Here is a 14,239-nt window from a genome sequence, read left to right on the forward strand (position 1 = left end):
GGTCACAAGTCCTAGAGGATATGTGGGTTTATGTTCTGTAGTGGAGGCTTGCCTGTGTACATTATCTGTTTTCCTTGTTTCTGAATGAGTGATGCTGAATGAGTTTCTGAATGAGTAGTTTGCAATCTCAGTGACCAAAGCACACAACCAGTGACATAAAATAGCCTAGATCAGCTGTGGAAGCATCACCTATGTCCCAATTCTGTAAAAGAGGAGCTCAAGGCAGACCTACACACATAAGTTTCTTCCAAAAGATTGGAAAAAAAACTTATTTCAGTTCATGGAAATAGTAATTTTTCCCCTCAAGACTAAAGTATGAAGAAAATGGATGACAAATGATATGGTGAATTCTCTGTAGTTTAGCAGGGGCTCTATGAGTTGTATAAGGCTAGTAATTTTTGAAGTGTCTGAGCAGGTTATAGCTCAAATATTTATTCAAACTATTACTTTTTGACAGAAGTGTCTGTATATATGGGGTTTTCATGTGGGTAAGAATAAAATTTTTCTTTTGCTAGTTTTTATAGGTGATAGAAAGTTCAGTAGTTTCCCTTCTCTGGTTAGTTCCATTTTCTGTGCTATCTAAAGTATCAATAGTCAGATTAACACCTCTTTCAAATGTAATCATTTGCCCCCTGTGCAATTCACTTGACACTTGAATGATGAAGAAAGGCACCGAAAGGAAGCAAAAGAAGTTGGAGTGTTTCTTCCAGCTCCACTACTGAAAGCAGGATTCAGAGGCATGTTTTAGATACCTGCCAATGAACATGTAACTCTTGGGTATCCCTGAATGCTGATTAAAAGTGATTCTTGCTGAGGTTGTGCAACCAGTCTGAGCTGTGAAAGAGTGGAGCTAAAGGTCATTACCACACAAAGCTGCAGTTTAATCACTTCTAGGTACTACATAAGAAGTTTTTTTTTTTTTTTTTATTGGTCTTGTGCAATTTACTCAAATGCAATAGGCTGTTGAATGATAAACACAAAACAAACTCTAACCCTTTAGCCTGAATAATTACCCTGACAGTAATAAAATTTGGTGACAGGATATTACAAGTCATTCTTACTGTGGTGAAGCATTTGTGTAAAAACAATGGGTGTGTGGTTAAACGGTTTTGATCACTGAAGGAAAATGCACATCTGAATATTTGCAGTTTCACTATGGTGCCCAAGAATAGCTGCACACTACTGTTGCTACTGGATATGGCTGCTGCATAAAATTGAAAGATATGAGTGAATTTGCTGTTTCTGTGTTGCCATTGACAATCTTGCATTCTTTTCTCTTCATGCAAAGCTTGAGTGGTGTCCCTGTAAGTGTCTGTGGTTTTAAAACCAGACAAAACAGAGTCTTAAGATAACTGTAGATGTTAAATAAATAGCATCATGAGCTAGCACCCCCTACTTTGCAGGAGCTAAAAGCACCTGATTTCTATCTTGACTTGACGACTCTAAGAATAACAGGTGATAGATAATTCTACTGATTTTGACTGGAAACTATGTAATATGTTACAATGTGTCTATACATTGGTCTATTTGGGATCAGAATTTGTCCTCAAAAGACTAATTCTTCTGAGCTCTGACACAAAAAAATATTAGGCATTGATCACTTCTGTTTGATCTGATAACATTCATGGATGAAAAACTACTGAAGCCCTCTCTGCATAGTCTCCAATGCAGCAATGCCATTCCTATCTCCAAAGCCCTGAATGCTGTACATTGCATCTTCACCCTGGAGACCATCCAGTACGAATTCTGCCTGTCTGTGACAGCAAGGCTCTGATAAAAGTCTGTAGATAAATTAAATCATCAGGTCTTTTCTTCCTCTGAAGGTTAATGACACAGGGGAGGCTGCTGAAACATGAAGTGGGCAGACACAGTGGATACAAGTGAGCTTAGAGCCAGCTTGCAGCAACTCCTGAAAATTTCATGGTATTTAACTCCTGAGGAAAATAAGAACTGCCTATCAGGACGGCGGGTCCTCCGACATTTTGAAGCTCAACACAGTTTTGTTGTTTTGTCCACAGAGAGCTTGTCTTCTGCATCAGCTCCAGACTTCCAAATCCAATCTTGAAGCAAGATCCAAGAACTGAAGATTCGATTCATTTGCTCAGTAGTTTCCATAGTTCAGCTCCATTGTTCTGCTCACGCATTAATCTGAAGCCTCGCCTAAACCTTCCCTGCTGCCAGGATGAGATGTGGGCAGCAGAAGACATGGCAGTTTATGAACAGAGACTTTGACTATTGACCATTCCAACTGGAAGCAAAATAACTGAGCAAATTTTTCTTAGTGACTTTAGACTTTGGATCTTCATACTAATAAAAGAAAAAAGAGCTAATGTTCAAAGAGAGCAATATCTGACGTGTAATATTTAGATGACGGAAGTTTAAAGACCACTTGGATTGCTCCTGTGTTATCACAGTGCTGTAATTTCTTCAGGTGGTTAAAGTTTTGTTGAAAAAACAAAATTCCTTTTTTTGTTGTTGTTGTTGTTTTAAGGTACCATGCTTTTGATGGTGCAGTGGTAAATACAGTGGGTTGCTAAGATGAGTGTTACAGTTCTTTGTGTGTTGTGTCTTGGACCTCATCTGTCCACCTGTGCTTGACACAACGGATAAGCCCTGAAATGTAGCTCTAGTTCTTATGTTCTGAGGAGATTTGGAGTCCACCTCTGATTTAGAAACTCTCTAATACAGGGACTCTTTCTTCCTTTTAGGGTGAGATAATGCTATTGATGTTGATGAGGTGCATTTATAAACCAATACAGAGCTCCAGCTTTTAAAATACATCTTCTGTTTATACATTGTTATTGGGACAATGCAGAATGTCTGTAATTTCTGAAATCTTTTCTTTTTATCTGTGCTTCAATCTGAGTCAGTTATGTCCCAATTAAAGACCAGACTGAGTATAAGAAGTTCAAGATGTGGCTTGTTGCCAAATTCAGTTTTGTGCCAGCTGAAGCTACTGACCTTAAAAAAGCCATTTTCTTGACTAAATTTGGTGTATGTTGCAGTTCAGGGAAATACACTGAGAAAAAAGGTAGTGATATTCAAATTCAGGCAATCAGTACTTCCTGTGGCTAAGTTGTGACCCCTGGGTCATGTTTAATAAGGGTTTGGAATGAGGTGAGTAAATGCCTTTGTCTACCTGATTAATCAGTGTGTGATGTGCGGGTGTGTAACATGCTCTAATGCCCATTCATGTCATTTCCACTGCAGTCCCTGCCATAGAATCACAGAATCAGATGGGTTGGAAAGGACCTCTGAGATCATCTAGTCCAGCCCTTGGACTTGCAAAAGGGATGCATTTGATGGGTTTTTTTTTGTTGAGCTACAGCAAATCTGATTGTCAAAAGGTACTTTAGCCTGTGGGAAGTCATGAAAAATCATTAAACAGATATGTCATGGTGAGCATTTAAGTGCAGACATTTTACTTGAACTTCTATTGTGTTCAGTTGTGACTTTTTCTGTGTTTTAAGCTATCAGTTTCCCAGATTTAAGTTGTTTTGAACAGAGATGATCTGCAATAAATATATAACAAGAACAGGGATTTTTCTTGGGGTAGGATGGCAGCAGAAGTATGGCATAGCTGATTCTGAATTGGGTGGGGGATGGATTAGAGAACTTAAGCTTGCGATGACTCTAATGGCAAATGAATTCAAGACGAAATGCATCACATTAAATTCTGTACCTTTTATGAGCTTGTGGTTGAATTGCAATTACCTAGTTACCCTTGATAATGCTATTAGAACTTACGCAGCAATCCACTGAGAGAGTGTGAATATTCTGCTGAGTTACCTCAAGGCCTGTGTTCCAGCCCTAAATGATTTAGAGAGGAGCTACTGCTCAAGTTGCAAACTTCTCTTAGCAGATTTCAGGCCATAGCTGGGGCAGATGACCATGCTTTGCCAGATGCCTCTTCAGGACAAGCTCAGACATGGCTTATTTGGATCACATCCTCTATTTCAGAGCATATGGGGTATTTCATGTGAACAAGATAAAATGAGACTTAGTCACTGTTCCAGTAAACCATGCTGGATTTTTTTCCTGATGTCCAAAGAAGAAAATACAGTGCTGAAAACTTTGTTAAAAATGAAAAAAAAAAAAAAAAATCACAGGAAATGGAAAAAAAGTAGAGAATAAACAGAATGCAAGAGAACAAAAAACACATTCATGCTGACTGTAAGCAGAGAATCAGCCTCTTCTGCCTTGCTAGTTTCATGACCTTTGTCACCCATGGCATTGGACTCCTTGTGGGGCATTGATTGTGTAAAAGTTTGAAGGGCAAAGATTATTTGGGCAGAAAAAAATACATGTGAGTGTTTGGAGCAGCCATTGGTGGCCCCTTTCTGCAGGACATTGCTTATACCCTGAGCAACATGGAGGGCACCAAGTGCCATCTACTGCTTGTCCTGGGTCTTTGAATGGTCTCAGAAGTTGTTTACAGAGGTTGCTGGAGGATTTGGAACTTTTTCATCCGTTCTTGTTGCATTTGGTTTCAAAGCAAATTAAACCACCCATCTTGCACAAAATGCATGTTGTGTCTGATGCCAGGCTGAGGAGCATGTTCATTGCTTCACAAGGCTGCACGGGTTCATTCAGTTCTCAGTGTAGAACCAAGGGAAATATTTGAAAAGTAAACAAATGAAAAACCCAAGCAAATAAACACTAGTAGTGCTTTCATTCTCCATCATCATCTGCCAGACTTTTCTCTCCAGGAAGAGAGTTTCTACGCTTCCAATATTATACAGGATGCAATTTCTGGCTTAGATAGAGAGAAATGAACCACTGCACCACTGAGGCAATCTCACTAGTTGTACTTGCCTCATCCTTAAGTACTGTTATACTGCATCTCATATACCCAATTGTTTTCTTGCCAAGTGAAGTGTGATAAGCGGTACAAAACAAGCTGTAAAATCTGACCTGCCCTGAGTTGCAATAATATATTGAGTCCAAATTCAGGATGCCATTGAAAGAATTAACCAAAATGCTCTGATTAATTAGGATTATCTAATTAATATCTGGTGACAGATAAAGAAGTTGGAGCCAGCAGAATACAAAGAGGAATAAGAGGGAAGTGTAGTGTCTGAGGTGTGGGTGCATAGCCCCTTGGTGACAGCATGGTCTCAGTGTGCCCTTCAGTGCCACGGGAGGACTCCTGCCCGTTAGTGCTGCAATAGCTCTTGCTCTGGTGAACCTTGCCAGTGCCCTGGTTAATGTGCCAGACACCTTTGAGCTTGTTGTGGAATTTCAAGCACCTTGAAACGCTTCCTACCCACATGGCCGCCAGAGGCTGGGCTCAGCTCCCCAGATTGCTGCCAGACATTTCCGACCAGTCGTTGTTAGGTAACTTCATCCCGGCTTTTGTTTGTGCTGTTTGTGTTTGCAATGCCAAGAAGTCTTTTTATGCCTTTGCCTGTCAGGTTCAGCAGGAGAATATTTCATCCCTTTTGTACCAGATTGCTCAAAAGCTGAGGTGGATGTTTCTGTGGTTTGCTTGCTTCAACCTCCAAGTCTTGTGATTCTGGGGATCTGTTACTGCATAACAGTGCTTGAACCAATGTCTTTCAAATTTCAGTGGGAAGTCCTGGCATGGGAGAAGGTTTTGCCCAATATGTGACTCAGACTTGCATCTGTCATCCTTGGTATAACCCCAGTTTGACTGCTGCTTTCCAGTAGATGCAAAAATACTGTGTTCCGTTTCCAGGCTTTTCTGAAGGAGTGCTTTGGGAGAAGGCTATTGCTCTGAGGAGTCAGGAGGATTTTGTTAGGGGCTCTGTACCCTCCAACATGTTTCTTCTGCCTCTGAGCTCACAGGTTATTGCAATGAATGCAGCTCGGATTGCACTCATCTCGCTCTCTGCGAAAGTAAAAAATTCTGAAATCCTCGTGACACCCCCACGCTCCTGCCAGTAGTTGCTAAAATGACATGAAGCTTTGTGACAACAAGCTGGGAAATTTGGAGTGGGGAGGAGGTGGAAAATGGATGCCTCTATGTAAGTTTTTTGTGTAAATTAACATATAACATGGTTCTCCTGTGTCTTCTCATCCGCTTGTGGTGAGACCCGCCTTTGATATGGATTACTTTGTGCCTCTGCCAGACCTTGAGCTACGCTTCTGCTATGAAGCTGGTATTTTCTGTTAGGAAGTGGGAGGGAAAGGGGATTACTTGTCTATTAATTATAACAAATGACAGAAGGGTAAGCACTTAACAGCAAACCCAGTAGTGCTCTTCAGCTGTGCTGAACTTTGAGCTCTTGGTGGGTGCTGTCAAAGGCTTTTTGCAATCAGGTCTATCATTTTCTCTTATGAATAGCTGGTTTCTGTTCAGGGTGATTCCCACAAAGTACTTTCTAGAAGATATAAGAGCTGTTTAGGAAGCAGTTTTATTTTGTCTCTGGCAGTTTCAGAAGGCTGAACCCTATTTTGCTTTGAGGATCGTCCAAACCTTAAAAAGCAAGACAACATTTTTAGCTGAACCGAATTGCATAATTCTTTCTGAAATGCTGGAGCACAGTGTCTTGACTCTTTCCATCTGGGCTAGAGTGTTTTGCAATGTGATTTGCTGCAGTTGATACCAACCTCAGCAATAGTTCAATTAGTCAGAAGCAGACAGTGTCTTCAGGCCTGGTCTGGGATGGCACTTCAGGCACCAGCTCGTGCTGCCTTGAGTACCTTTTAAGCCTCTTTGGCACACAAACTGCTCCTTTCTTAACCTTTCAAACACAACACCTGCCACAACATGGTTTGCCCCAAGACTTTTTTGAGCTTCTCTGACAGTCTGCCTGTAGCTTTAAATTAATTTGCTATGACTGTAATCACATCATTTTGACACTCTGTAGCAATCCAGAGAAGGTTCTTCCTGGTAGAGGTATGCAATAGGAAGCCAAATGCTAGAAAATATTCCTGCAATACCACATCTCTGTTTATAACTGGTAACATCCAACTTAAAACCTTCCTTGAGGCAATTATGGCACTCAAGCTGGGCTCATGTCTGTATCATGTAAGGAAATCTGTCTCTCTGATAGCAACAGCCCACAATAAACACTGTGAATTCTATAAATGTCAAATCATCGTCATCAATGAGAAATAGGTCATTAATTATATGAGTATTTGGCAGATAATTCTGAATAACAGAGGAAAATGTGCAGGGCATTAATCTGTTTAATCACCTTATAAAGACTAAAAACTGCTTGAATATAGTAAGCAGTATACACACCACAAAAAAAGACTTGTCCTGTGGTAACACCCTTTGTTGTCCTCTTATGAGTGCTGGGATCCCAAGCTTACTCATGTTTCAGTCCATGGTGTGTAGTGCAGGTCATTGTGAGTCTTCCTCCCGACGTGCAGTCACATCCCATGCTACATTTTATACACCCACATATTGTTGTAAAACCTTTGGTGTAAGCAATATCCTTAATTATTTCCTATTAGAGTAATACATCCAGATCCCATCTAGTTGACCAAATGTAAGGAGAGGGTCCCATATTCCCATAGAGCGGGAACTACTGTAGAAAGTATTTGACTTCAGCTTCCCAACACAGCTGGAGGACAGCCCAGGGCTCTGGAGATTCTGCCAAGTGCTGGAAATGATGAGTCAGTCTTTCCTTTCCTTTGCCTCTCTCCTATTTTCTTCTATTTCATTCAAAAATGGTCCACATTTTTTTTTATAATGTTTTTGCAAGAAGACGTATTAGGAAACAATTCTGTAACACCCAGCTAGATTTTATCTCACTTGCATTCTCATTGTCTCGAAATTTTGCAATTTGTGTTTGTTAAAATAAAATTTAAAAAATCTATGATGTTTGTCTGAGGAGGTGTATCCAGGCAGTATAGCTGATGGCTTCACTTAGTTCCACGTAGTCACTGGTATAGTTTATATTCAATATTACTACTTCATCATTTAAAAGAAAATAGCATCCATGCTCTTCCTGGGATCCTCCTTTTTTTCCTTGTGGGTTGAAGTGCTATTTGCTTTCTTCCAGTCTTGAAGTAAGTCCACATGCTCTTCAAAAATACACACCAGTATAGATTGATTCATTATCTCACAGATTTCCATGTATCAAATAGTTGTCATAAAAGTTAGGAATTTAGAATTTTTTCTTTTCCCATCTCCATTCCCCTTTCTTTTTCCCGTCTCCACCCCAAAAGTGCAAATGCACAAATCAAGTGATCATACAGTAGCTGCTACTCAACAGTGGTAGATGGAACTAGATATTCTGGAGAACATACTCCTCATAAATAAAACCATAAAACTATCCTAATATCTTTTAATAAGCTTACTATGAAAGATCAAAACGTACATTGTGACACACGAGAGACCAGAAGAGATCAACAATATAATTGAAGTCTTAACTCTGTGGCAACAGGGAGTTGTTAACATCAGCTAAGCATCTTTGCTCAAGAAGTAGACAAAGCAAGCAGCTTTTTTTTTTCTTCTTTTTTGTTAGTTTTTTTAAGGGTTTTTGTCTTAATTCACTCACCTGTTTCAGTAGAATATCAGTTGCTGTTTCTGTAATCTCCTTAGCCCTGTTGTTAGCTTCTTGCTCTTTGCTATTCAATCTGCTTACTCAATCATCTTTATACTGTGACAGCTACACCCTCACGCAATAATCACCTGTTTTTATACAGTGCATTCACCTCAGTGATTTACCCAGCCTACTCACAACCTTACAAACCTGAAAACACTGGGTTTAATGGGATGCTGTCTACCCTCTAGTTTCCCAATCTGTTAGTGGTATGTTTTATGTGATTACAAGATCACCTCAAGTATGGCAAATGGCATAGATTACTACATATCAATACGGTGAAGAATTTAAATCTGAAATGGATTTTCCCCATTCAATGAAAACAACTTGAAAAAGGATTTTCTCAATGAATCCACTCTTACAGTAGGGAGTAGAGTTTCCATATGCTTGTCAGACATTGAAACTTTTCTAATGGAGGTTCAGTGTGCAGATTTAAAATTGGGTTTAAAATTAGAGAAGTGAATCACCTTTGCATCCAGAGAGCCCTTGTTATTGTTGGTTCAAGTCATCTTATGACTGCTGTTTACATAGACAAAAGTCTGGGTGCTGGGGGACATCCCTCTCAATTCTTCCCTGGTTTGCATGTCCAAAAGCTGGAGCAGTTGCCTATAACAAGCTGCAGGTTGTTATTCTTTAAAGAGTGTGGGCTGTGGCTCTTTGCTCAGAGACACCTTGCTGTAGTGTTTCAATAGCCCTTTTACCAAGTCCTAATAGAGATTGTTCAAGAGCAGCTGATGCAGCTGTTCCTGCTCATATCTGCCTTGCTGGGCTTCTGTGCAGGTTGCAGGGAATAATAAGCAGTTCTGTGCTGTCACAGGGTTGGTGCAAACAGCACGAAGAGCTTCTGTGGAAGAGTGGTTAACTTTCATCATGCAACATTTTTGTTTGGTCAATTACTTTTTTCATTTCGTACTGACCCTTTCCCAAACCAAATGCTTTTCTTTCTTTTTAAGTCAGAGACTACTTAAGGGCAAAACTTGTTCATCTCCTGGATATAAATCTTGATACAGAGATACATCATAGGGAAAAAATGATCTATTGCTGATTGCATAAGTGTTGCTTAGGTAACACATAATCCCATATAGTTAACTCTGTCCTCCAAGTTTGGTCACTGTCATCTGTTGCATCCTTTAACTCTCCTGCAGGCTCTTCATTTTCAATACAGTCCCTTCCTGTGTGAATGTCAGGCCAAAAACAATGAAAATTTTTGTGTGATCTAGGTATTCCAATAATATAGAGAATAGCAATGTTTTGATAGACAAAGTCAGACAAGTATACATGGGTTAAAGATCTGGGAAAAACCCTCAAACATTACTATAGCTTTTCCTAAAGCTTAACAGGCTCTGTGTGAACATGCTCCAGAACTTTCCTGGTTAGCAAAACATCTATGTTTTATTTCAAAATCAAAAAGTAGTTTTATTTCTTAATATCTAAAGGATGGGGAAAAATGCTGAAGGAGTTTATATGATCAAAATACAGGATGTTTCATAGGACATAACACTGCTCAATGGGTGAAAGCGTAAAGTGCATAAACTACTGAATAAAATTGCAGGACACTAGACTTTGTGTGAACCAGGAAAGTGTCTTTAGGTCTGAGAAACCTCCAAGCACCCTTCTTATTTTCTTCTCTGGAGTAATTTCCTTGGCTGCATCCCTCCCAAGGATAACAGCAGTAAACCTTAGCCCTGCCAGAGGGAATAAGGTGGTGTGAGCAGTTTCACTTTCCTAATGGCTGAAGACATTGGCTCCTGTTTGTTGCTGAAGGTAAAAGGATGGTGCCAGATGATTGAGTCACAAGGTTTAAAAGCAAGATTTATTGGTTGATCTCTGTATATGAGTGACTGGCAGGCTTTTAGTGGAAAGTTTTGCTCTCTGGACAAGGGTGTATTGTAGGTGGAGTCGTGGAGCGTAAGGATTGTCTTCCTAACATAAAGATTATTGGATCTATGGGTTTTGTTATTAAAGGCTCAGACTGATAGTAATGAATGCTTTCTTCTTGTGGTCTTCCCTGAGATTACTGCCACCATGTGAACTAGTTACATGAGTTTTTAAAGAGGAATTAATATAAGGAATATATATACTGTAAAGCTAGCAGTGATTTTGCAACTCTATTTGTGAGTATAATAGCAGCTCTGATGGAAAAGCCATTTCAGCAGGCCAACAGTAATCTGCAAATTGCTTATACTTTTTGGAGCTGATATGTCAGAGCTTTTCACCAAAGTCTTAAGGCAGCTTTGGAGGAGGGGAGTAGAAAGGAAGGGTGTCTGGCCTGTACGTGTCATTGGTTGGAGAAGTGATCACCGCCAGTATCACACATTTCTGAGAACAATGTAGCTGTAAATAAAAATGCAGATAAATCAGGAAATATTTCTTCTCCCTAATTTTGCTCTTTTATGCCATAACTGTAAACATTAAAATTTGCATGCTTCTAAACAGCATTAATTGGCCAGGTATTTCCCAATGTACTCAGTAGACATTACTCAGATGTTTAACTTCTGTTACAATATCATCAATGAGATACCTGTTGGTCAGTAGGACAAAATCAACAAACAAACTAATGCATTAAAGTTCTTACAATCCAGCAGTGAGCTAACCTTAATTTCTAGCCTTTTCCAAGGAATTCATTGGATTAAATACTGGAGTTACTGATTGGATGCCAGAGAAAGGGCGTTGTTTCTGGACACCTTCCTGGAAGATGCACTGAGAACAGCAATGTTCTCCTAGTGCACCAACATGGGTTCCTGGTAACCCTCAGCTCTCCTGGGTAATATACTAAGTATTTAAATTTTTTGGAAGAGGGCTAGGAAAGACTTGAAGGGACAGCCCTTTCACAGCTCCTCTTCTTCAGAGAAAGAAGTTTGATGTTGTGCTCCCTGCTTCTTCCTTTTCCCAGTCTGTGATTTCCCCAGATTTATATATTTAAATAAGTTTGTCTCCAATCAAACTTTATCTGAGGCACCTGTTTGTGATTTTCAGTCCCCAGGGACTAAGGAATCCCAAAGACCATTTAAGAGTGATGTTCCTAGGTGTGTTTTTGTTCCTTCCTACTTGAAGGATGACACTAGCTAATTCTAGACAGTGATTTTCAATTAATTATTGTGGACTGGAATCACAGCTGCATTTGGGACAAACTTGAAATGTATTTACTGGAAATGGAAATTTTAGCTGAAAATTATTTGGCAAGTAACAAAGCCAGGAATTATCTTGAGAATGCTGCATTTTTTGATGCACTTTGGTTTAGGTTTGTTGGTTGAGGTCTGATCTTTATTTGGCCTCCTGCATCATGCAGTCCTGTTTTATGTCAAAGGAAATGCTAAACCACAGGACTACGTTTGTAAAAAAAGAAAAGTTAAATATGGGAAGGACATCTGAGGCCAAAGAGCACTTACTGCAATAAAATCCCTTTGTATAGTAAGCATTCAGTGAGGTGATTTTCATGGCTATACACAATTGGAGTTAACCAACAGGCTGCTTCCTATTATAGCTTGTAGCTGGAGGGGTGTTTGCAGAACCTCTGAGCATATACCAGCTCTTTTGAGGTGGTAGCTAAATATTCTATTTTAACAGTCACTTATGAGGTTGAGATCAATACCTCTAAATCAGATCCAGGCAGTTCTGGTTACATTAAACACTTTTCAGAATAACCTTTTGTTTTGCCTTTTAACTGCAGGTCATTGTGAGACTGGTTTAGGGAGAGGTGCTGCTTGAGGGTAGGTAGGCAGAGGGAGCTGAGTAAGGTGCAATGATTTATTAATCTGACCAGGTGCAGCAGCATCACGAGTTACTGGCCTGGTGCCAGTCCTGTGTGGTTCAGGCAGTTCATCAGCAGGCTGTCCGCAGGCTGGCACTCTAGGAAAACCATTTTTGAATGTCTGGTGTCCTTCCCCCCCCATTAATAAGCGGGGGAGATTCTTTAGGGATTTGTCTGTCCTGGGTCTTTTCCACTGAATTACAAACTCTGCTGGAAGACTCTCAGCAGGTCTGCAGTATTTGGTGAAGAGAGCCCTGATTTAGTCCAAAACTGGAAATAGGAGTGTGGACATCATGCCTTGTCAAAGCTCACTATTCTAGTCACTCAGTAGAAAGAAAAAACATTTAGAAAGGCTGCTGAGCAGAGGGGAGAGGTGTGGCACAAGAACAGGAGCTGTACATCTTAGGCAGCCTGTTTTGGTGCTCACCTCGCTTGTTATACGCTTTCTGTTCCTTTTAAATTAGCACAATGCACAACGCACCTTTGAAAAGTGATGTAGTACTCCACCATCTGCTCCAAGTTCCACTAAAATCTCACTAAAATTCCCTTTGGTTCCCAAGGACTAGCAAAAAAATGTTAGTAAATGGTTAAGAAAAGCAAGTCTTGTCCTGAAAGATGCTTTAATGCCTTCTCTGAGAGTTGAAGAGCAGGGATGCCTCAGCCATAACACCCCCAGTAGATACTACAAGGTCTTTGTCACAAGAGGGTGGCACTTGATGAAGACAAGAATATGGCCACTTCTTCACCAGCCTGGAAAGTACCATGTTGGAATTACTGAGTCATGAAAGTAGCTCTGTTGTCTATGCAATAGCCTGCGGAAAGGCTATTTTGTTTAAATGTCCTGGTCAGGGACAAGGAAAAACCCTACATCTCAAACAAAATGTCATGGATTTACAGAATAAAGAGATGAAGTTGGTGTTTAAATGAGGATTAAGATTGGGGAGTTTCTATACATGGTATGTAAGCCTGAACTTACTCAGCAGCAGTTCTTCCCCAGGCAGCCTTGGGTCCTGCTGGTTTCACCGTGAGCAGGTCTGTTACCATAGTATATTTATATAAAACAAAGACGAAACTTGTAATAAAATGTCAGTCCTTTGGGTTTCTGTAATTAGCAGACTGCACTTGAACAATCTGAGAAGGATAAAATGGTGCAGTCTGGGATCTTCTTGCTCTGCGGATTTTAAGTAATTTCTAGCAGGAAAATGTAAGAAACTAATGGGAGAACATCCATCTTAACATGCAGCAAAGGCAGAGGGAAGCTGAGGCTGACCAGGTTCCTCTCATCCACAACTTTAATTGGTTAAGTGCATTGTCTTCTTAGGAATGCTGGCTCAGTGTTCATTGATGAACTGGGAGAGAGGAGCATATTTTAGAAAAGCATACTCTATAGGTGGCTGGAAAACTTCCACTCTCAGTATTCCTCACTCAAATAGAGATGATTTGCCATGAAGACGCTATATTTTAACTGGTTTTGGTATATTCCCCCCCTCCCCTAATAATTTATTTGTAGTTTGTCTCCCACTTTCTGAAATTTCTGTAGGGAAGAAAACATTCATTAAACAACATGTGGTGTTGAGCTTTAGATGACAGAGCAGTTGGATGTGTGTCTCTGCAATTCAATAAACAAAATAAATATGAAAGATAAAAGGTAGTGGAAATGGATTCTTAAACAACTGTCTGCATCTGCCTGCAGTCCAACAAAATAAATTGCTTCCATCATCTGGCTAGATGTCTTTCCTCCTAAACACAGGCCCCTTTGTGGAATTCTTAATGAATATTGCAAAAGTAAGTATAGTTAAGAGTCATAAGAACTGAACTATCAGGTACTTGGGGAGTGAGGAAAGCATTGCTCTTTTCGAAGATGATAATGACTTTTAATAAATGTTAATTAACAGAAGTTCATGGTGTGAAAAAGTGGCCAAGAGAAGCAAACCATGAGGAGTGAGTTTGGCCCCCTTATGAAAGGCTT

Source organism: Empidonax traillii, unplaced genomic scaffold (assembly GCF_003031625.1).
Source record: "Empidonax traillii isolate 1590-97213 ecotype Southwest subspecies unplaced genomic scaffold, ASM303162v1 scaffold130:size970688, whole genome shotgun sequence".
In the NCBI taxonomy this organism is placed as follows: domain Eukaryota; kingdom Metazoa; phylum Chordata; class Aves; order Passeriformes; family Tyrannidae; genus Empidonax; species Empidonax traillii.